This window comes from Salvelinus sp. IW2-2015, linkage group LG14, assembly GCF_002910315.2.
Source record: "Salvelinus sp. IW2-2015 linkage group LG14, ASM291031v2, whole genome shotgun sequence".
Taxonomy (NCBI): domain Eukaryota; kingdom Metazoa; phylum Chordata; class Actinopteri; order Salmoniformes; family Salmonidae; genus Salvelinus; species Salvelinus sp. IW2-2015.
This window is the reverse complement of record NC_036854.1, coordinates 35,275,068-35,298,656: the sequence shown is the minus strand read 5'-3', so window position 1 is coordinate 35,298,656 and position 23,589 is coordinate 35,275,068.

The window sequence follows — 23,589 nt, the reverse complement described above, 5'->3', positions numbered from 1 at the left end:
ACTCTCTCCATCTCTCTCTTTCGTTCCCTCTCTCTCTCCCCCACTTGACCTGAGACTTGTATCAAAATGTACAGCGCKGTCTTGTTCATATGAAATGAAATAAAGAACAAAGTTGATTTAATAAATATAGTTTATTGGTGCACTCTTGAAGGAAAGTGGAAGTTGAATTAAATGTGTCCCTTTGTTATCAAAGATGTACATGTTAAAAGCAAAACATTTTAACAACAAATAAACCACTTTCAATTTCCCTCCAAAAAGGGCTGAATACATTTGGTAAAAACAATGTTTGCATGACGGGAATACTAAAAAATCGGCAGCGTAATTTATCAACACAAAGTGCACACAGCTGCACCCTACCCTGAAGAGAGAAGAAAGGCATTGACATTGTCTAGAGAAGCTACAGTTATATTACCATTAGGATTCCATGGCCCTATGAGGTACTGTGTCTACATTGCAGGGGTAAAATACACATGTATTTCTGAATCCATATCTTATTCCAGCTCTGCATGGGGGGTTTACAGCGGCAAATCAATCAATTATTCAGTCACAGACACTGATATACTCCATTCTTTCACAATTAGCTTGCGGATAGAGAGAGAGAGCGAGAGAGAGAGAGAGAGAGAGAAACTATATCTACAATACATACTTCATGTAAGTAAATCACTGGGTGAACCAGAACCACTGTACGGAGAGCCATTTCTTCTGTAAATGTTGTGGTTTGAGGCAAGTTTTTAATCTTAATACATCGTCCAAAACTACTTTATCAGTTACCAACAATTTAGATTTAGTTACAGTGTTGCATACTGTTTGGGTTTTATTGAGCCGCTGATGGAGATTGGAGAAACACTGATGTTTCCCCGGAGTGAGTGTCTCTCTGCGTGTCTTTATGACTACACCAATTAGGTCAGTATGCTGGTGACCGTACTGATGTAGGATCTTAATTTGATCGCTCTTTTGTTGCTGAAAGTTTTCCTGCGCTGCAGGAACTGCAGATGAGCTTTGTGATTTACATAAATTCACTGAAAACCCACACTAACACAGAGTTATATTAACAGTATTGCACTTTTCATGTAGCCTGCTTTTGTCCAGCTAATAGCCGAACCACCTATCAAGGATCATTATGGACTAAACGTTCAAATCCTGTTATTGTCACGGCTGTTGAAGGATGAGGACCAAGGTGCAGCGTGGTGAGCGTACATTTTCTTTATTAATAAATCAAAAATGACGCCGAACAAAACAATAAACACTACAAAAAACAAACCGTGAAGCTCAAAGGCTATGTGCCCTAAACAAAGACAATTTCCCACAAAGACAGGTGGGAAAAAGGGCTACTTAAGTATGGTTCCCAATCAGAGACAACGACAGACAGCTGTCCCTAATTGAGAACCATACCCAGCCAAAACATAGAAATAGAAAATCATAGAAACACAAAACATAGAATGCCCACCCCAACTCACGCCCTGACCAAACCAAAATAGAGACATAAAAAGGATCTCTAAGGTCAAGGCGTGACAGTTATAGAGGGTGCAGCGAAATGCTTATGTTGCTAGCTCCTAACAATAGAGTAAAATGTCAAACAAGTACACAAAATCTCAAATAAAAAAACTACAAGAAATCAAGAAATGTCAGAACGAATCCAAAGGACAACCAAAATATCACAGTAACAGTAATCCAAATGCAGTCTATAAGTATCTACACCGGATGAATTTACACAAGATACACTAAGAATGATATATACAGCAGTAGATATATGAGTGAGCTATGTCAAGAATCAAGTGTATGCATAAATATGTGGTGTGTATTAACAGTGTAACTAATATACAGGGTACAAAAACCCCATAGCAAAATGTATAGAATTGCAGGAAATTAGCTTCCCGACACTTGGAGGTCCAGATATAATATATGATATATAGGTACAGTTGAAGTCGGAAGTTTACATACACTTAGGTTGGAGTCATTAAAACTCGTTTTTCAACCACTCCATACATTTCTTGTTAACAAACTATAGTTTTTGGCAGATCGGTTAGGACAATTACTTCGTGGCATGACACAAGTAATTTTTCCAACAATTGTTTTACAGACAGATTATTTCACTTATAATTCACTGTATCACAATTCCAGTGGGTCAGAAGTTTACATACAGTAAGTTTGTGCCTTAAAACAGCTTGAAAAATTCCAGAAAATTATGTTATGGCTTTAGAAGGTTCTTGATAGGCTTATTGCCATCATTTGAGTCAATTGGAGGTGTACCTGTGGCTGTATTTCAATGCCTATCTTCAAACAGTGCCTCTTTGCTTGAATCATGGGCCAGGCTACGGTTTGCAACTGCACATGGGGACAAAAGATCGTACTTTTTGGAGAAATGTCCTCTGGTCTGATGAAACAAAAATAGAACTGTTTGGCCATAATGACCATCGTTATGTTTGGAGGAAAAAGGGGGAGGCTTGCAAGCTAAAGATCACCATCCCAACGTGAAGCACGGGGTGGCAGCATCATGTTGTGGGGGTGCTTTGCTGCAGGGGGACTGGTGTACTTCACAAAAATAGATGACATCTTGAGGGAGGAAAAGTATGTGGATATATTGAAGCAACATCTCAAGACAGGAAGTCAGGAAAGTTAAAGCTTGGTCGCAAATTGGTATTCAAAATGGACAATGACCCCAAGCATACTTCCAAAGTGTGTGACAAAATGCTTAAGGACAAAAGTCAAGGTATTGGAGTGGCCATCACAAAGCCCTGACCAAAAATCCTATAGAAATTTGTGAGCAGAACTGAAAAAGCGTGTGCGAGCAAGGATGCTACAAACCTGACTCAGTTACACCAGCTCTGTCAGGAGGAATGGGCCAAAATTCACCCAACTTATTGTGGGAAGCTTTGTGGAAGGCTTCCCAAAACATTTGACCCAAGTTAAACAATTTAAAGGCAATGCTACCAAATACTAATTGAGGGTATGTAAACGTCTGACTCACTGGGAATGTGATGAAAGAAAATAAAGCTGAAATAAATCATTCTCTCTACTATTATTCTGACATTTCACATTCTTAAAATAAAGTGGTGATCCTAACTGACCTAAAACAATATTTTTACTAGGATTAAATGTCAGGAATTTGAAAAACTTTAAATGTAAAGTTTAAATGTATTTGGCTAAGGTGTATGTAAACTTCCGACTTCAACTGTATGTGAATGGTGTGCATAGACAGTAATGGACAGTATATCAATAGAAAATGTGTTGTATAGCAGTGTTATATAAGATGAACCATGACTAAAATACAGTATATACTAATGAAATGGGTAAAAAGTATGTAAACATTATTAAAGTGACCTGTGTTCAATGACTTATGTACATAGGGCAGCAGTCTCTAAGGTGCAGTGTAGAGTACTGTCGTGTCTTTGGCTATGCCAGATTAATTGCTATGACATGCTATTCTATAAAATAATTTCTCCGTAATATATATTCCTGATTGAACTAATCATGTAAATGTAATTAACTAGAGAGGGACACCACGAAATAATATTTATAGAGCTGTTATCTTTCCGAATAAACTCTTAAAGATTTAGTATTATTTTACATCCATAGCAGTCACATTAATCGTCATTTTTATTCAGTCTCATCTGAAAGTTGTAAATCCTGGTTATCTGCAAGAATCCTGGCTAACAAGTTGAATCAGCAATACAAAATTGGGTTTAATTATTTATTTACTAAATACCTAACTAATCACACAGAAATCACACATACACAATTAAATCATACTTGATTACCAATTGCCGTCATAAAGGAAACGTCCCTAGCGGGCGGAATAGATATGACTGCTTGTTACACAAAGGGAAGGGGCTGAGTTTTAGTGAAAGACGGGAGACTGGGACAGAGGCGAGAGCTGTACTTTCGTAAATACAGTATCTTATGCATTCTAAATTACCGCCCATTTAGAAAAGGAAAATGCAAAAATATTTACTCTGAGCTGCGCTTCAGTAGGTTTGGTGGTAGATGGAAGACGTGCTTGCCAACCGAGTCCTCTGTCCTTTGAAGAATGTCTCTGGTGGTCACTGGATACGTTGAGTAACGTCGATGTGTAGTAGACGGGATACTCTGACTGTCCTTCCTAACCTGCGTTGTAGCAGCTGTTGCTAACTCAACGGCTAGGAGGTATCACTTCTGTCGTGAATACGAGTTCAAAGTTCATACCATTTGCATCCAAAGTCCATGCTGATGTTGGCTTAGTTCTGTAGTTATTAATCTGAACCATTCTGACATCGATCGTCATCCTCAGTACCGGAACAGGAAGTTATATTTTTGTCAATGGCTTATATAGTGGAGGGAGAGGGGTGTGTCTGAAAAGTTTATAACCCATGTCTCTTCACAGGGCGGGCCCCTGGTTGAGCAGAAGCCCAAACTTATGAAAATCCAAATCTCTCATTTGGAAGCTAAATAATTCATTCTTCACAAATAATTTCATATTCAAACATTTGAATTAAACAACAATTCCATGTGAATCCGATACCTCTGACGTTTAGACTTTCCACAGTAGAGTTATTTCATCTATATCATTGATGAGAATGTGTCAGAGGGCAACCGAACTGACATAATATACCTTAAGTACCACCGCATATGTTCAGTTGGTCGGATTACCAGAATATAGTTAATTTCCCCCAACTACTGATGTTCCCAGAATCTCTATGTTAACCAATGGTTCTTCTTATGTCACATCAGTTATAGTAGGGAGAGGGAAAAAGGGGGAAAGAGGTATTTATGACTGTCATAAACCTACCCCCAGGCCAACGTCATGACAGTACCGTGTGGTAGCCGGCTAGTGACAGTGTCTGAGGTTCAGGGCAGGGTACTGGGAGGAGTCTGATGGGCTGGAGATAGAAGCTGTTTGTCAGTCTCTCAGTCCCAGCTTTCATGCACCACTACTGTCTCCGCCTTCTAGATGGTAGCGGGGTGAACAGGCAGTTGCTCGGGTGACTGGGGTCCTTGATGTTGTATGTCAATACTGGTCAAATTAAGATCCTACATCTGTACACACACATAAACACAGTCCACACACAAATCAAAATGCACACACACAGGCAGGCAGGCACAGCGTTGTGTGTGAGAGAGTGTTTGCGTGTGTGTCCAGTCACCATCATTCTGACCTAATTGGTGTAGTCATATTCCTAACAAAGTGACATGGTGCTTTGAATGCCCCCCGTGGCTCTGTGCAATGAGTCTGACAGAGGATCATCAGCCTGGTCTAATTGCAGTGTTGTTCTGTGCTGAGCAGCAGAGGACACTTTGGAAGAGACATTAATAGACGCAGGCCTAAAGTGTGATATCTATCACAACAGCTCTCAGTGTGACTATATGACCCTGTCTGCATGTTCATGTCTGAAATGTAGAATATGAAAATACACAAACGTTTTTGGAGATGCTTTTCGAGAATATTTTACGGTCAACTCACAAACATATACATATCTATTCATATCCTATCCATGCAGAAATGCACACACACACACACACACACACTTCAAGTACAGCTCCACCTTGATGCCAGGCAGGTAAAGCATATGCAGAGAAGGCTGGAGTCATCAATCCTCAACCGACCCCCCAGAGAAAGACGCTCAGCTCCTCAGGTGAGCACGGGTCCAAACAGTGTGTGCGTGTGCGTGTGCATGTGCGTGTGCGTGTGCGTGTGTGTAAAATATCCTGGAGAGCCTCGGCCCACAGTCAAGGGCCAAGCTGGCTCAGCACTTGTGAAAGTCTGTAAACTCCTACAAACTAAGTTCATAGACATCTCATGGGACTATTATCCCTGATATATAATCAACTCTGTGGAAGAAAAGTGGCCAACTCTGCTCCTGGTTGTTTGTAGTGTGAGGATTATTTTGTTTTAGCTCAGCACTGAATAAATGAATAGGGGTTTAACTAGAAGACCATGTGCTGATTAGTGGAATCAGGTGTGTTATACCTCGACTGAAACAAAAGCCTGCTACACCTTCAACCCTTTTGTCAAGCCCTGTTCTAGAACTATTCTGATATTGTAATATGAAATCAGAACAGATATTGACAAATAGAACATYGTATATTTAAGTAATAAGGCCCGAGGGGGAGTGGTATATGGCCAATATACTATGGSTAAGGGCTGTTCTTATGCACAACGCAACGTTGAGTGACTGGATACAGCCCTTAGCCATGGTATATTGGCAATATACCACAAAAAGCCTTATTGGTTTTATAAACTGGTTACCATYGTAAATGTTTTGTGGTTTACGGTCTGATATACAACGGCTGTCAGCCAATCAGCATTCAGGGCTTGAACCASCCAGTTTATAATATACTATGTAGCCTACTATATACTATGTAGACACATACTGTAWACTATGTTCTATTTGTCGAAAACGAAAATTTGTTTCCAGACAAGGTGTTGGCTGTGCTTCCATAGACACATGTTCAGCCAGACAGCCCATGGCYCACCTGGGTGATTTTATGGGTATATAGCAGCAGACTAGCAGATGTCCCTCTGGCTATCATCAAAGAGCTATATGCAAACTCACTGTTACATTCCTGCAAAAACACTTTGGTCATCCAAATTAATGACATACACCTTGAATAAACATATCCAGGCTTGAATTGAACTCAATGAAAACATMTTTTGAAGGGTTTTGGTTGAACGAAGATACACTGTCATACCAGATGCTTTAGGTAAAGTAAAACATGGATTTTCACCTGAGTAAAATTAGCTTCACTTAACTGACTACTTTGTAATATCTTTGTAACATGTCTTATCATGAAAGCATGAAGTGAAAATGAAATGAAACATTGCCCTAAGATAAATTCAATGATGAATCTACCAAAAAGAACGTGTTGATGTACATGTMCTTGCCAAGACTATGTAAACTCACTGTGTTGCGATGATATTGCCTATTAAGCAATAGGCCTTTAAGGTATAGTATGGGTGTGGTTGGAGGCCTGTCCAACCCACAGATAACATCTTGAATTAGACTTCAGGCCCAATGTTTGAGGGGGGCCTAGCATTATTTGCGAAAAATATGGATTTCAGCGCTCTTTCCTCAAGATTCCACACTGCTTTAGTGGAAAAACCAAACATTTAATAGTTTATAGGCATCGCCTTCTATGGATTGGTATATTTTGAGGAATGTTCCAGGAACCAGATAAGAGTAATCTTGCCGTGTGTCCAAGTCTTAAAGGTGCTCCAGAGTGGCGCAGCTGTCTAAGGCACAGCGCCTCAGGCATCACTACAGACCCTGGTTCGATCCCGGGCTGTATCACAACCGGCCGTGATCGGGAGTCCCATAGGGTGGCGCACAATTGGCCCAGCATCGTTAGGGTAGGGTTTGGCCGGGGTAGGCAGTCATTGTAAAATAAGAATTTGTTCTTAACTGACTTGCCTAGTTAAATAAAGGTTAAAGGTTTTTGGTTCCAGGTAGAGCTCTTTTGGATTCCAGGTAGAACCCTCTGTGGAAAGGGTTCTACATGGAACCCAAAAGGGTTCTACCTGGAAACAAAAGGGTTCTCCTATGGGGACAGCCCAAAAAACTATTTGGGTTCTAGATAGCACATTGTTTTCTAAGAGTGTATGAGAGATTTGTCTGGGAATGCTTTGTTGATCGATCTCTCCTCATCTCTCTCACCTACTCTCCTCTCTGTGGGTGTGTTTAAGGCACTGTGGTCATAGTTAATGTACATTGGGACAGCCTCAAACTGAGAGTCAGACAACAAGTAATAATCACTGATGCTTTGGGGAGATTAAAGGATTGGTTCTGAAATTGAACTGCTCTGGAGGTCGCACAGCAGTGTGTGTGTGTGTGTGTGTGTGTGTGTGTGTGTGTGTGTGTGTGTGTGTGTGTGTGTGTGTGTGTGTGTGTGTGTGTGGTGTGTGTGTGTGTGTGTGTGTGTTGTGTGTGTGTGTGTGTGTGTGTGTGTGTGTGTGTGTGTGTGTGTGTGTGTGTGTGTGTGTGTGTGTGTGTGTGTGTGTGTGTGTGTGTGTGTGTGTGTGGTGTGATGTGTTGTGTAGTGTATAGTATATTCATGTGTGTGTGTTTTTATTATGTGTCTTCTTGTGCCTCAGCAGCTCAGGTTGGAGCAGTGATTGTGAACAGCAAGGCAAGCTGGGAGAGGAGAAGCAGCTGACATATTATGTGCTTGCTCATCTCCAGGGACGAGCCATCCAGGGCCGTGAATTAGGAGGTAAACAGGTTGTTTGTCTATGGGTAAACATTTTAATTAGGAACCTCTTGACACCCCTCTGCAAATCATGTTGCTTATTCCCCTGTGAGTTGGGACTGTGTGTGTGTGTGCGCTGTGTGTGTGTGTGTGTTGTGTGTGTGTGTGTGTGTGTGTGTGTGTGGTGTGTGTGTGTGTGTGTGTGTGTGTGTGTGTGTGTGTGTGTGTGGTGTGTGTGTGTGTGTGTGTGTGTTGTGTGTGTGTGTGTGTGTGTGTGGTGAGCGAGCGAGCAAGCAAGCACTGAACCTGTCCATCAGTATTCCCTGGTTGGAAACGACACCAATTAATTCTAGACAGGCACCACTAGGGAGTACTATGGCCACCGCTGGCTCCCACAAAGGGTCCTAATTGGAGCTGCCAATAGGAGGCCAGAGTGTGCATTTAATCACGCCTTACCTAAAGCTGTAAGTCTACAATTGGAATCCAGAATATTCTGCATAACAATGAAGAAAACATCCTCTAACTTTGTTAACACAACAATAACTCATCACATCACACATTCTGAGTTACAAGGCATGATAGTTAAATAAAATAATATATCCTGCACGCCAGTCTAATCTCACGTATAACTCATAACTCAAAAGCTCCAACGCACACCTTTATTGTAGCATTGATCCACGACTTGACTGAGAACAGTTTGGATTGTAACCTTGTCTTGTTACAACATAAAGGTATGAGTTGTTCGAGCATTTAAGTGTACAGGCCATACAGTATGTTACTCCACTGTACTTAAACAATTCGACATTAACTTGTTTTTGCATTACTCTCTGACAAAATCATTCAATGCACGACATAATAAATATAACCACCATTCAATAAGTAGGTTGAATAAAATCCTTTGAACATTATACATATGTCCTTTCTCAAATTCCTTCCTTTTGAAATCATAATGACACACTGTGACCTACTGCAGTAATTATAATGACACAGTGTGACCTACTGCAGTAATCGTAATGACACACTGTGACCTTCTGCAGTAACACTACTACCGCGGTCAGATCGCTATCGCTAAGCTAGTGCGATAACAATCAGATACCCCTGGATGATCACAGGGTGAAGCGTTCTCATTTCAATAAAGGCCCTTTCACTTGATACGTGCAAGGGGCACCTTAGAGTCCGGCTCAGCGCAGGGGTGAAAGTTCAATTTACTTAAACTCCAAAGCATCGCATCGCTTATCATTCCACCTGCATTGACAAACGATGCATTTTTGTCATTTGAATCTCGTGTAAGGCCTGACTCCCCCTTTACACAATCTTTAGGTTGWTACATACTGTAGCCTAGCCCTACTAAGCCACTCAGTACACTGCAGTAYTTTACTCCCCTGATGTACTGCTACAGCTATTGTCTCATTTCAGGCAAAACAAGCTGAGTCGTTCAGAGATCAGAGTCACCTCCCAGCAGTTAGTTAATATGTTCTATTAGGAAAATAAAAGCTTATCTTTTCACTGACGCAGCACTGTGGGTAGCTTCCCTGTGGTTGCTTTCATGAGCAGGGTTGGTTGTGAAATGATTGATTAAAACACCCCTATTATCTGAGCACAATTTAAAACATAGATTTTTTTTCAAGGAAAGGCGGCCGAGAATGGATTGTTCTTTGAAATTGATTGTTTGTCAGTTCCAGTTTGTTGAATATTTTAATTGATTGGCCTGCTTTCGTCAAATGAGACRTATGGCTGTGGCAACATTTACATTAGGATTTGTCTGATCTATACAGTGTGAAATCTTTGACAGGGAGGAGGCACACACACGCACGCTCTCCCTCTACACACACTTCTCCCCCTACACACTCCAACAATGCAGGTTTTCAGTAGAGAGACACTACAGTACCGTCTGCCCTGCAGTCCTCTGCTGCCTATGCTTCTGTTAATTTCACTAATCACCTTGGCCATCTTCTCCACAGCCATCATCAATCAACTCTAGCTTCTCCTCTCTCCTCCACTGTTCCTGCTGCTACATATGTGTGCAAGCGTGCACGTGCGTGTGTGCGCGCATGAGTGTGTGTCATTCAGGCAGGGACCACAAGGCTACAGTGAGTTGCATAACAAGCTGCATTGATGAGCTATGGTGGGTAATGGTATGGAACGGGACGTGGATGACTATACAGTGTAGGTTAAATGGACCATTCACCTCAARTACTAAATACAAATTGAAATGTGTGCTGTGCATAAATGTATATTTTAAGTCTGAAAATKCTAGATTTGTCCTTCCTATAGCTTCCCAATTACCCACATCATGGCCCTAGAATTATCAATTGCAGGTCAATGGGGTCATTTCAATGAGAAATKATGGCCTTGAACACTCAGATTTCTTAATCAAACCATTCCCAAAATATACCTCCTCAATGTATCCCAACCTAAATCACTATTAAACATCTTTGAGATTAATTAAATTAATCAGTTTCTTTCTTAAAGTGAATTGGCATTTGAAGAAGAGTGTCTGCTGGAAGGGAGGGAGAAGCATTACAAAGGAAAAGGGATAGAAGGATTGGAATAAGAGCAGGAATAAGGAAGAAAGATAATGCTTATTGCAGTCTGAAGGATGTGTATTTAAAAGTTATTGAGATTTTGGCAGAACGACGAGGCCCTTCTCTCCCGCTGAATTATTTAGTTGCCATATTGCATGGTTTGGATTGAGCTTGTTCCCATATGTTTCCTTGCCCTGGCCTGTTTAATTAAAGGGATATTTCACCCAAATTACATATTAGTTTCCTTACCCTGTAAGCAGTCTACAGGCAAGGTATGACAGCAAGCCATGATTTGGTTTACCTGGCCACTGTTTAAAATGGYAACATTTTAGCACTTGTCCAATGCAAGTCACTAACCAGGTTTCTATCCAACCTTTTTATGAAAGTAAAGTACATGTTGGATAAAACATGTAATGACAGGCCTGATGGAAACAGAAAAATGTTCTGTAATCTTTCCAAATGTCAACAGAAGGTGTCGTTAAAATGAATCAGAGAAATGTCGGTGGAACCGTTTATATGCACAAATATTGATATAATAACCATCATATCGAAGTAAACTTGGAGTCAWGCGATGACTCGTTGTGTGGTCCTCCCACTACGACTCTGGAAACCATGCAGTTTATTAGGCTACATATGAAATAAGTKATGAACTTCACAGGGTGGTGAATGAGAAAGGTTATGAGCTTGATTCTCCTTTCCAATAAATATCGAGGGTCTTATTCTGGTGACATGATCATTGATGCTTGGTTGCCGTTTGACAAAATAACCTTCCTCTTTTGTCCACGCACAGCTTTTTATCTGCAAGAAGTMAAATGGATGGAAATGCATCCATGGTGAGAAATTGCACATATTGTTTTTATGCAGATTTTTKAATATTCACATGAAAATCTGTCACCAATTGGATGAAAACCTTGCCAAGGTATCAAAAAATGTATGGTATAACTCTATGAAGTAACTTATAGATTTGTTCTTTCAATGCATCTTTTGTTCATGAATGATTTGAAATAACACAAATCAAAATAACTTGACAATTAAAAACAAAAAACTAAGTGAGAAGTAGGATTTGGTCTGAAGCCAAATAAGGAAATTCAYATGAGCACCACAATGCATAAATCACACATGCTCTACCAAGGTTTTCCAGCTTTGACCTACTACAGTAGCTATGTTGGTCTCTTGTACTTCCATCAATGTATAGGCAGGTTGCTTAGTATTCAGACCTTCTGAAACAGCCTAATTCATCCTCCATTCTTCTCACGCACACCCCATTCCACTACCTTTTCAAGCTTTGTTTTATTATTATTTGAAAGTAAACTTTGCTTTCATACTTACACCATCAGGCTTGATTGAGTGAGCTGTTTTGTGTAATAGTAACATAAGTTCAGAACCACTTATTTTTCAAACATGGTCCCGTTTTATCAATTGCTGTGCTGAACAATGGACAATTCATTACCTCTGTCAAAAGACTATGTAGCTTAAAGTTGTGTGTTTGTTTCTTTTTGCAATAAAGATGCTACAATACATATTTACAATAGGCCTATATCTAAAAAAAATACATACAGCATAATGCTTTCCTTTGTTTTTCTTCATATTGATGTCTACTTCTCACTTAAAACATTACAGAATATACAATTTTCAATAAAACTTACGTTCATCAGATATAGTAAACGTTCTACATACAATTCAGGGATGGCCACAATTGCTCTTGAAGAGCTACAGGGTTATGCAGGCTTTCTTGTTCAAGCCCAGTTCTACCACACCTGATTCTACTATTCAATGTCTCGATTAACAGCTGAGGACTTGATGAACAGCTGAGTAGTTGAATCAGGTGTGGTAGCACTGGGCTTGGACAAAAAAAGCCAGCATAACCCTGTCGCTTGTCAATAGCAATATTGGTAACTCCTGAAACAAACACTGTGAAAAACAGCAAACTGCTGAGAAACCCCTGTAAAATACAAWGTCATTAGAACTGACATGTTGTACACCCAATCAAAGGATCAGAGAATGAATCTAGTACTGAAAGCATAAGCTACAGCTAGCTGGCACTGCAGTGCATACAATGTGGTGAGTAGTTCACTCAAAGAGACAGAAAGACAGTTGAACAGTTAACTTTCACTTACTCAGCTAGCTAGTTTACCCTACTCAAACACCCAGCTCAAACCGAGAGTGATACTGTCTTAGCTAGCTGGCGATGTCTATTCAACACTGGAAMTCTTCCAAGGTACGCTTTTGGTATTATACATTTATTGCCACCGGGGCCAGCTYGTGTAACTGCTTGCTGCTGTACTGCATGATTGTAGTCGACTTACTAACACATTAGTTCTAGTAGCTACACTACATGGCCAAAAGTATGTGGACAAATCCCCTTCAAATTAGTGGATTCTGCTATTTCAGCCACACCCGTTGCTGACAGGTGTATAAAAATCAAGCACACCGCCATGCAATCTCCATAGACAAACATTGGCTGTTGAATGGCCCGTACTGAAGAGCTCAGTGACTTTCAACCTGGCACCATCATAGGATGCCACCTTTCCAACAAGTCAGTTCATTAAATTTCTGCCCTCCTAGCGCTGCCCCAGTCAACTGTAAGTGCTGTTATTGTGAAGTGGAAACATATAGGAGCAACAACGGCTCAGCCTTGAAGTGGTAGGCCACATAAGCTCACAGAACGGGACCACCAAGTGCTAAGGCGTGTAGTGAGTAAAAATCRTCTGTCCTCGGTTGCAACACTYACTACGTGGTAAAGAGACCAGACGAGGAATCAGTRGTTAAGGATAAACATAATACTTTACTGAGAAACCATAGCMGCAGGATCACAGTACACTTAAAAAACAAACGCTAAGTCCCAAAAACCTGACTTCATGAACCAGCCACACACAGTGAACAATTCAAGCTTCTGCAAAGGACTACAGAAAACACACCTCTTTTAACAGGGAAATCATAATGAGTAAATTGGACACACCTGAGTGTCGTTAATGTCTCTAGGATGGTCTCTGCCGCCCTCTGGTGACAGGTGGAACCATGACACTACTGAGTTTCTGAGTCTCTGGAAGCAACGTCAGCACAAGAACTGTTCATCGGGAGCTTCATGAAATGGGTTTCCATGGCCGAGCACACTGCCAAGTGTTGGCTGCAGTGGTGTAAAGCTCACCGCCATTGGACTCCGGAGCAGTGGAAACGCGTTCTCTGTAGTGAGGAAAAGCGCTTCACATTCTGTCTGTCCGACGGACAAATCTGGTTTTGGCGGATGACAGAAGAACGCTACCTGCCCCAATGCATAGTACCAACTGTTAAGTTTAGTGGAGGAGAAATAATGGTCTGGGKCTGTTTTTCATGGTTCGGACTAGGCCCCTTAGTTYTAGTGAAGGGAAATCTTAACGCTATAGCATACAATTACATTCTAGACGATTCTGTACTTCCAACTTTGTGGTAACAGTTTGGGGAAGGCCCTTTTCTGTTTCAGCATGACAATGCATACATACTGTGCACAAAGTGGTGTGGAAGAACTTGACTGGCCTGCACAGAGCCCTGACCTCAACCCCATCGAACATCTTTGGGATGAATTGGAACACCGACTGCGAGCCAGGCTTAATCGCCCAACATCAGTGCACAACCTCACTAATGCTCTTGTGGSTTAATGRAAGCAAATCCCCACAGCAATGTTCCAACATCTAGTGGAAAGGTGCAAAGCGGGGACCAACTCCATATTAATGACCATGATTTTGGAATGAGATGTTCGACTAGCAGGTGTCCACATACCTTTGGCCATGCAGTGTATGTTGACTATTACCTTAATAAGTGACAACGATGTAGGGTTTCTGTAGCAGTTAGTGATTGTGATATAAAGGTTTGGCCTGGAATGGTATTTTCGCCTGTTCACAGACAGCACTGAAGTCCACAAGCGAAGGGAATAGGTKAGATGAGGTGAGTGTGTCGCTGCGAGAAGGAATTATACAACAGTCAAAGGGATCATGCTGTTTGTACATGGCTGCTATGAAAATGAACTGTGTTTTATCTGTGGTGTATTCATTCTGCCGATTCTGTTGAAAAATGTTTCTTAAACGAAAGCAAACAGAATGAAACCCTGGGCAAACATACTTGAATTTGTCSAATAGAAACTCTCGGTTGCAACTGTTGGACTAATTATCACAACCTAGCTCAGCTAAATGTAGGCAAGAGCGTGCAAGGCGGTATTGATTGTGTCAATGTCTGTCACCTTGATTACGCACATTTCTCTTGACCTATACACCTGTAAACTTTCATTCATAGGCTAGGTTGTAGCAACCTCATGATGGGTATAGGGACAATTGGAGTATCATGTAGTAGCCTAAACCTATCGATGTTACATTGAGCTGGGTGAATGGAATTTGAATGACATTTATCCAATATGCTGTAATAGAATAAAGACCATGCTCATAAAAGCAAATATCGTCCTTCCTCATATTAAACGGCACCGATTGCCACTGGTGTACATGTGCATTTGTGTGTGCATACATGCCTACATGTGTCTGTGTGCTTGTGTGTTAAATGGCCAAGCCCGAATACCCGAAAACTACGTAGTTAAACTGCATACGATGTACTCATCATTGYATACTATTTAGCATGTACCATTTACTAAAAAGTATGCCCAACGCAGTAGGTCGCTCCTGACTGGCTGGCTAGAYGGAAGCCACTCCTCAATAAAAGGCACATGACAGCCGGCTTGGAGTTTGYCAAAAGGCACCTAAAGATTCTCAGACAATGAGAAATTATTCTCTGGTCYGATGAAACCAAGATTGAACTCTTTGGCCTGAATGCCAAGCGTAATGTCTGAAGGAAACCTGGCACCATCCCTACGGTGAAGCATGGTGGTGGCAGCATCATGCTGTGGGGATGTTTTTCAGCGGCAGGGAGACTTGTCAGGATCGAGGAAAAGATGAACGGAGCAAAGTACAGAAAGATCCTTGATGAAAACCTGCTTCAGAGTGCTCAGGACCTAAGACTGGGGTGAAGGTTCACCTTCCAACAGGACACCGACCCTAAGCCCGCAGTCAAGACAACGCAAGAGTGGCTTCAGGACAAGTCTCTGAATGTCCTTGAGGGGCCCAGCCAGAGCCCGGACTTGAACCCGATCGAACATCTCTGGAGAGACCTGAAAATATCTGTGCAGCAGTGTTTGCTTTGTCATTATGGGGTATTGTGTGTAGATTGATTAGGGGGGGAAAACTATTTAATCTACTGTAGAATAAGGCTGTAACGTAACAAAATGTTGAGTCAAGTCAAGGGGTTTGAGTTCTTTCCGAAGGCACTGTGTATATATACATCATCGAATCCAATAGTCTAGTACACACACCAAAAYTATTCAAATGTTCAAATAAAAAGGCTAATGCACAGAAAAACGTGTACAGTCAGGTGCATCGCAAATTCAGAACCGCTGGACAGCAACGTAAAAAACTAAAGCACTGATCATTAGGTCCAAAAATGGAATAATAAAATAGGTAGCGTCACCTACAAAACGAAAACAATCCACATGTTCAAATCAAGGCCTGATTAAATGACATCAACAACACAGCCACACCTGAGTCCCCGGTGCCGACACATGTTCAAATCAAAAGGCCTGATTAAATGACATCAACAACACAGCTACAACCTGAGTCACGGTGCCGACACATGTTCAAATCGATGGTTATAGCTTTTAGTTTAAAAGCTCAGACGAAGGCAAAGAGAACAAGAAACACTTTCACTGAGAAAACAGAAATGTTTTCAAAGATGTAGCCTACGATGCAATACTCATGATCGTTTTAAGGAGAACAAAAAACTACTTAGCCTACATTTGAACACCAGTGCAGGAGCTTCACTATTGGCATCTTCAATTAAGTAACCATAGATGTGTTGTTTGGCTACTTGAAGAGAACTAGGCCTATCACTTGCAGACCACTCTGCCAATGCATTGTGGAACATTGTGCATCGAATTCTACTAGATGAAGAAAAATGAGTATAACATCCTGCCATTTAAACCATACTAAATTTTATAAAATGCACATACTGTAAAACATTATATTTTTGTGTATTGAGAAAGCGTCGTACGTGATTGCGTTGTTTCCCACTATTCGTTGATTTAGGTAGCACATCTCCATATCTAATTGATCAGCTGTGGTCAAACCAAAATTATTATGATCTCCGGGCATTTAAAGTATACTACAATTTATAAATGTCACATAATATTCAACTTTATTTTTTCTCATACTCAAATGGCCTACTATTTAAGATGCAAGTGTGGGTATTCGGACACAGCCAGTGTATGAGTGTTTAAGTGTGTGAGCAGATCTCAGAGGCCTGGTTCTGTCCCCAAACACGAGGTCGTGAGTAAAAGGTCATCTGAAAAACACCCGATCAGCACAACACACACAAGCTCAGCAGTCCACCTGGCATTTCTGCTGAAATTACTCCTTCTCCTCAGTGCTTGGAGTTCATAGAGGAGTGGAGGACGGGGGGGGGGGGGGGGCAAATCAAATATGGTTTCTGTTGATAAGAGCGTCAGCAAAACATACAGGCCTAGTTATATCTACACTCATTCTCAACTAAGCTCCAAAAATTTGAATGGCCTAAAATGTTTTTGTTGTTTTTAATCCTCTTTTTTTGAACACTGACATATGTTTGAACAGTGCGAGTGTGTAAACAAACTGAACCATGTGTTAGGCTAAACTCTGGCTGTGCTCCTGTCACTGCTGTCTCGTTCCAACAACTCCCTGTGGTTTCAGGGGGGAGGAAGTGACTGTTCCCCCCCTAAACCTCCCCAGACCCCCTACCCCCCGTCGGGGGTGTGGCGGCCTGCCGGGTGACACTCTGAGGCCTCCATGGCGCTCCCATACAGAGTTGCTAATGAGGTCAAATKAGAAATTACACAGTTGATTTAGCAGGGCCACAGGGCTGGGACTACAGGGTTGGCCTGGTACTGTACCCTACCGTACTGTAGGAGTCTGGGTGAGTATACCAGAACAGATTGGAGAAGGGTACAACATTAGCCAGGAGCCAGGACAACAAAGAACCAGGCCACTGTTTTTGAGAGAGGGCCAAAACTGAGAGAGATTGGGTGGAGGGTGGGGGTTTGGGGGTGATGGGTTTAAAATGTTTAGTAAAATCCTAAATATGTCAAAGACAAAGAGGTGAGTTCAAAAGGTAAAATGCAGGATCAAATTAAAAACTATGCAGATGTGGCATTTCCTTGTGAGTATTATGTACAAGTCATGCCCATGTCATGTAGTGGGGAGGTTTAAATGCCGCGTGTGTCTGCTCTGCATAAATGCCAGTGATACAGCAGGTATGTCAGCTCTTTGTAGCTAGAGGAGGTTTAACAGCACAAAGGACAGTAGTGCTGCAGCACTGGTTCACAGACAGTACAGAGGCCCCTCAGGTACTACATAATAACCTGAATGGCCAAGGCCATTTTGACACACAAAAGGAACGCTGCATTCCAATCGATGAGACAGAGAAGGATCCTGAATGGAAAGCTATTCCATTGTGACATCACATCCATTAAACTGTTCTGTTTACCATGAATGAAAGTCACAATGGCATTAGTGCGTGTCACAATGGACGCCACATCTGTTCCATTGTGATGCCAATGTAGCAAAGTAATGGYGATTCCATCTCCACTGTGGCATCACAGATGTGATGTCATAGCCATTTCAATGTGATGTCACAACCATTCCACTGTGATGCAACTTCCATTCACTCATGATTCCATTGTGATATTGCAACATTTCCACCACAAAACCCATTTCCCTTAGCTTCTCAGAAACATATTCAGAATAAAATAGCTTTAAAAATAATTGAGTAGGCTACAGGTAAACCATTACAGACCAGCATCTGAGAAATTGTCCTCTGTGTTGGCCCCAGGTGTGAGAGAAGGATAAAGCCAGTCTGTCATGGAGCCCCAGACACCGCCTAATGTAGCATAAAGAGCAGCTCCAATATTTGCTCATGGTCAGAGTGTCTCCATTCTCCTGGTCGTACGGCTCCTGTTTAATGAAGTAGCAGTGTGTTAAATGATAAACAGACGGGTCCGTATTAGAGCAGACAGACTGCGCCGAGCATCACTAATAAGGTTAATATGAGTCCCACTGGGCACCAGGCATTAGCCTCTGTGTTTATCTGCATTAGCTGCGTCCCCTGTTAGCCAGTTAGCACATCGAGAAGGAAAACTGTGGCCTTTCAGTGCTATGATGACGGAGTACGGACGATGAATGCTTGATTTGTTCACTGTGTTTATTCATTATGTTTAAGAGGAAGCATTCAAGTGCAAATGTACATGTGGACTTGGGGAGATAAGTGTTTTTTCAGTGGCATTGTGTATTACTAAGGTGTTGTTATGCATTTATTACACAAACTTACAAACGATCCAACACAAGGTCAATATCCCTTATCCATGTGACCCATCCCCATCTCTAAATATCCACATGCACTTCAAAGGATACGACCAATATCAATGTATCAATTTATTAACAATCTCATAATGGCATACCACAGCACCAGTCACCTTGTATTGATCTATTTATATCTGTATGCACTGTCTGTATGTATTTATGTATGTATTTGATGTGTTTTTTTATCTGTAATAAATGCATTTTTGTCAAATGCACAGGGTSGTAGAAATGGCAGGATACAGTGAAATTMTTAAGCTCCAAGCTCCAACAGTGCAGGTCCACCCAATTGATAAACTCCCTTAATTAAAACGGTAGTCTTCAAGAAGAGCTCTAGAATTAATTATTTTCTTTGGAGATGTTCTCTCTCTCCCTATCTCTCCCCCTCTCTGCTGCCTGTCTTTCTGTTATTCACTCTCACACAGTCCGTTTATACATGCTGGAGCGGTGCTAAGCTATAGCCTGCTGCTGTTCAATTCTCCACCCCAGCTAGTGTTGCATACAGTGAGGCCAGATAAGCCCTCATTTGAATAATTCCCATGTTGCCATTCTGTATCTCCGAGTTTAACAATCAGGAAATGTGGCTGAGTGACTGAGTGAGTGTGTGAGTGTGTTGTTTAGGTTACAAAGTTGTCTGACTTTATGTTGCTAATGCTAATCGATCAACAGCTAGCTTTGGGGCACTATGTTATGTTGTTTAGATGCTATTGACTGTCATCGCCTCAGACTATAGAAGATCTTTAATAGGCTTTCGACTGTGCACAGAAATTGACATTTGGGTTCTTTTCAACCGTGTCTTTGTGGGTTGTCAGAGTGGGGATTTGCTAGAGCCAGAGAGTACACTATGTTACTACAGTATGTAGGATGCCAGTTTATTCAGATTCAGGCCTGTAGCGAGACTAAGTTTTGCTGCACTACTATGCTATATGCTGTGCTCTGTGGTTCCAAACCAACCCTCTAGTGACTTGTATTAATCTGCCGCAGAGGAGCCTATAGAACCCTGCCTTTAATGTCAGTGTTTTCATGTTTTATCTTTTAAAACCATGGCTCAAAGGAACCGTGTGTAAACAAACAGGTTAACTATTTTGTTCTAAGTACTTACCATCATTTAAATTGATTATGTCCTTAGGTCTACAGGATGTCTGGGGGCTTTTCTCAAAGTGTTGCATTATGCTATAGTGTAAAGACATCATTCTTTATTTGAGGCATTTATTAGAAAGGGTGGGAAAAGAGGAAGGATGACCTGAGCTTTCAGAGTCAATAGTGTTTTCTGTATCATCTGCAACAGTAACACTATCACACAGTGATCTGTTTCACCTGTCCTCGTTATTGTMTCCACCCCCTCCAGGTGTCGCTTGTTTTCCCCAGTGTATTTATCCCTGTGTTTCCTGTCTCTCTGTGCCAGTTCGTCTTGTATCTTCCAAGTCAACCAGCGGTTTTCCCGTACTCCTGCCTTTGCTATTCTCTTTTTTCTAGTCCTCCCGGTTTTGACCCTTGCCTGTTCTGGACTCTATACCCGCCTGCCTGACCACGAGCCTTTCTGCTACTCTGTACCTCCTGAACTCTGTTCTGGTTTTGACCTTTTGCCTGTCCACGACYATTCTCTTRCCTACTCCTTTTGGATTATTAAACATTTTAAGACTCCAACCATCTACCTCCTGTGTCTGCATCTGGGTCTCGCCTTGTGTCATGATAAACACACCAACAGATAGAGAGAAAGTGAGGGAGGGAGAAAGACAATGAGGGAAAGGTGGAACAGTATGTACGGCAGGTCGCCACATGTTTTGAACCCCACATATTGAGTAAGGATGCTCCAAAACGAGGTGTTTCAGCCTAGCTTAGTGTTTCAGCCTAGCTCAGTGTGTTCTGTCACTCATGGGGACACTACGTCACCGCCAAGTCAAATCAAATCAAATCAAAGTTTATTTGTCACGTGCGCCGAATACAACAGGTGTAGACCTTACAGTGAAATGCTTACTTACAGGCTCTAACCAATAGTGCAAAAATGGTATTAGGTGAACAATAGGTAAGTAAAGAAATAAAACAACAGTAAAAAGACAGGCTATATACAGTAGCAAGGCTGTATGTGATCTAAGGGTAAAGCTAGAAAATTCAAGCCYATTGGACRCTGCCATTGAGTTACATTAGATGTGCCCATTCAAGAAGGCTCAAGGTCATTGGCCACAGATAATATGACGTCAAATCACATATCTACAGGAGCTTTGATTKGACTCAACATCTTACTTTCAAAATCTTAGCTAGCAGTCATCATCATGAATCAAGTTGACAATCTACTGGCAAATCCTTTTTAATCCTTGTCATATGAAGAGAAATAATGGAGAGAAATTATAGATAAAACATATCGGTGCTCATCGGCCATTGGAMATAAACATTACACAACAAGTTGGAAATCACAAATTCAACAATAAGTGGTTTGGAAGGAATCAGTGGCTAACTGCAAGGATTGCAAAGCAATCATTAGCCTGCTATTCAGTGGAGTGGCTGTGTGGTCCCAAGTCTAAGATTAAGGGTCTCTTTTCCTAGTTTAAAATKATAAACATTCAACATTGGCCATGCTGTAAATTTAAGCATGATTTATGCTGCGCTCAAAACAACTGGATCTGCAAAATCTGACTTTAGTGAGTTCAAAACAACTGGGAACTCTGGAAAAACGAGCTACGACTGGGAAAATACGTCTTGAACTTTCATTCAACTCGGAATTGTACATTTGCAATTCGGGCCTCTTTCTAGAGCTACGAGCTGAAGATCACTGACGTCATCATGATTCTGTCTTTTTTTCTCTCTTCGAGTTCCCAGTTGTCTTGAAAGCACCGTAAATCCAGAGAATGACAGACTTTGATGAAAAAGTTTGATGACAAAATTTGCCCACGAAGGACCGCTGCGCCACCTTCCTGTTCAAGTCAGCACAACAATGTGAGTCCAAAAACGTCTTGTATGCAGTGCATAAATAATGTAATATGCCAGGGAGATATGTATACTGTAGCTAAGCTACTACGTTTATGTTGTGTAGTAAGCTGTTAGTACCCATGCGCCTCACCTTAATAATTTGGCAGACATGGCAGACGTGTTGTTGCCTTCGCTTACCACCTGGGGGAGGCCCGTCAGGAAGTCCAGGATCCAGTTGTAGAGGGAGGTGTTTAGTCCCAGGGTCCTTAGCTTAGTGATGAGCTTCGTGGGCACTATGGTGTTGAACACTGAGCTGTAGTCAATGAACAGCTTTCTCACATAGGTGTTCCTTTTGTCCAGGTGGGAAAGGGCAGTGTGGAGTGCGATTGAGATAGCGTCATCCGTGGATCTGTTGGGGCGGTATGTGAATTGGAGTGGGTCTACGGTATCSGGGAGGATGCTGTTGATGTGAGCCATGACCAGCCTTTTAAAGCACTTCATGGCTACCGAAGTGAGTGSTACGKGGCGGTAATCATTAAGGCAGGTTACCTTCGTTTCCTTGGGCACCGGGACGAGGGGARAGGTTGAAAATGTCAGTAAAGACACTTGCCAGTTGGTCCGCGCATGTTTGAGTACACGTCCTGGTAATCCGTCTGGCCCCGCGGCTTTGTGAATGTTGACCTGTTTAAAGGTCTTGCGGCAGCGTAGCCTAGTGGTTAGAGCGTTGGACTAGTAACCGAAAGGTTGCAAGAATCGAATCCCCGAGCTGACAAGGTACAAATCTGTCGTTCTGCCCCTGAACAAGGCAGTTAACCCACTGTTCCTAAGCCGTCATTGAAAATAAGAATTTGTTCTTAACTGACTTGCCTAGTTAAATAAAGGTAAAATAAAAAAATAAACATTGGCTACCGAGAGCATTATCACACAGTCATTCAGAACAGCTGGTGCTCTCATGCATGCTTCAGTGTTGCTTGCCTCGAAGTGAGCATAAAAGGCATTTGGCTCATCTGGTAGGCTTGYGTCACTGGGCAGCTCGCGTCTGGGTTTCCCTCTGTAGTCCGTAATAGTTTTCAAGCCCTGCCACATCCGACGAGCGTCAGAGCCGGTGTAGTAGGATTCAATCTTAATCYTGTATTGACGCTTTGCTTGTTTGATGGTTTGTCGGAGGTTATAGAGGGAATTATTAGAAGCGTYTGGATTAGTGTCCCGCTCCTTGAAAGCGGCAGCTCTACCCTTTAGCTCGATGTGGATGTTGCCTGTAATCTATGGCTTCTAGTTGGGATATGTACGTAYGGTCACTGTGGGTCATCGATGCACTTATTGATGAAGCCAATGACTGAGGTGGTATATTCTGCCATTGGATGAATCCCGGAACATATTCCAGTCTGTGCTAGCAAAACAGTCCTGTTAGGTAGCATCCGCGTCATCTGACCACTTCTGTATTGAGCGAGTCACTGGTACTTCYGGCTTTAGTTTTTGCTTGTAAGCAGCAATCAGGAGGATAGAATAATGGTCAGATTTGACAAATGGAGGGCGGGGGAGAGCTTTGTATGCATCTCTGTGTGTGGAGTAAAGGTGGTCTAGAGTTTTTTTTCCTC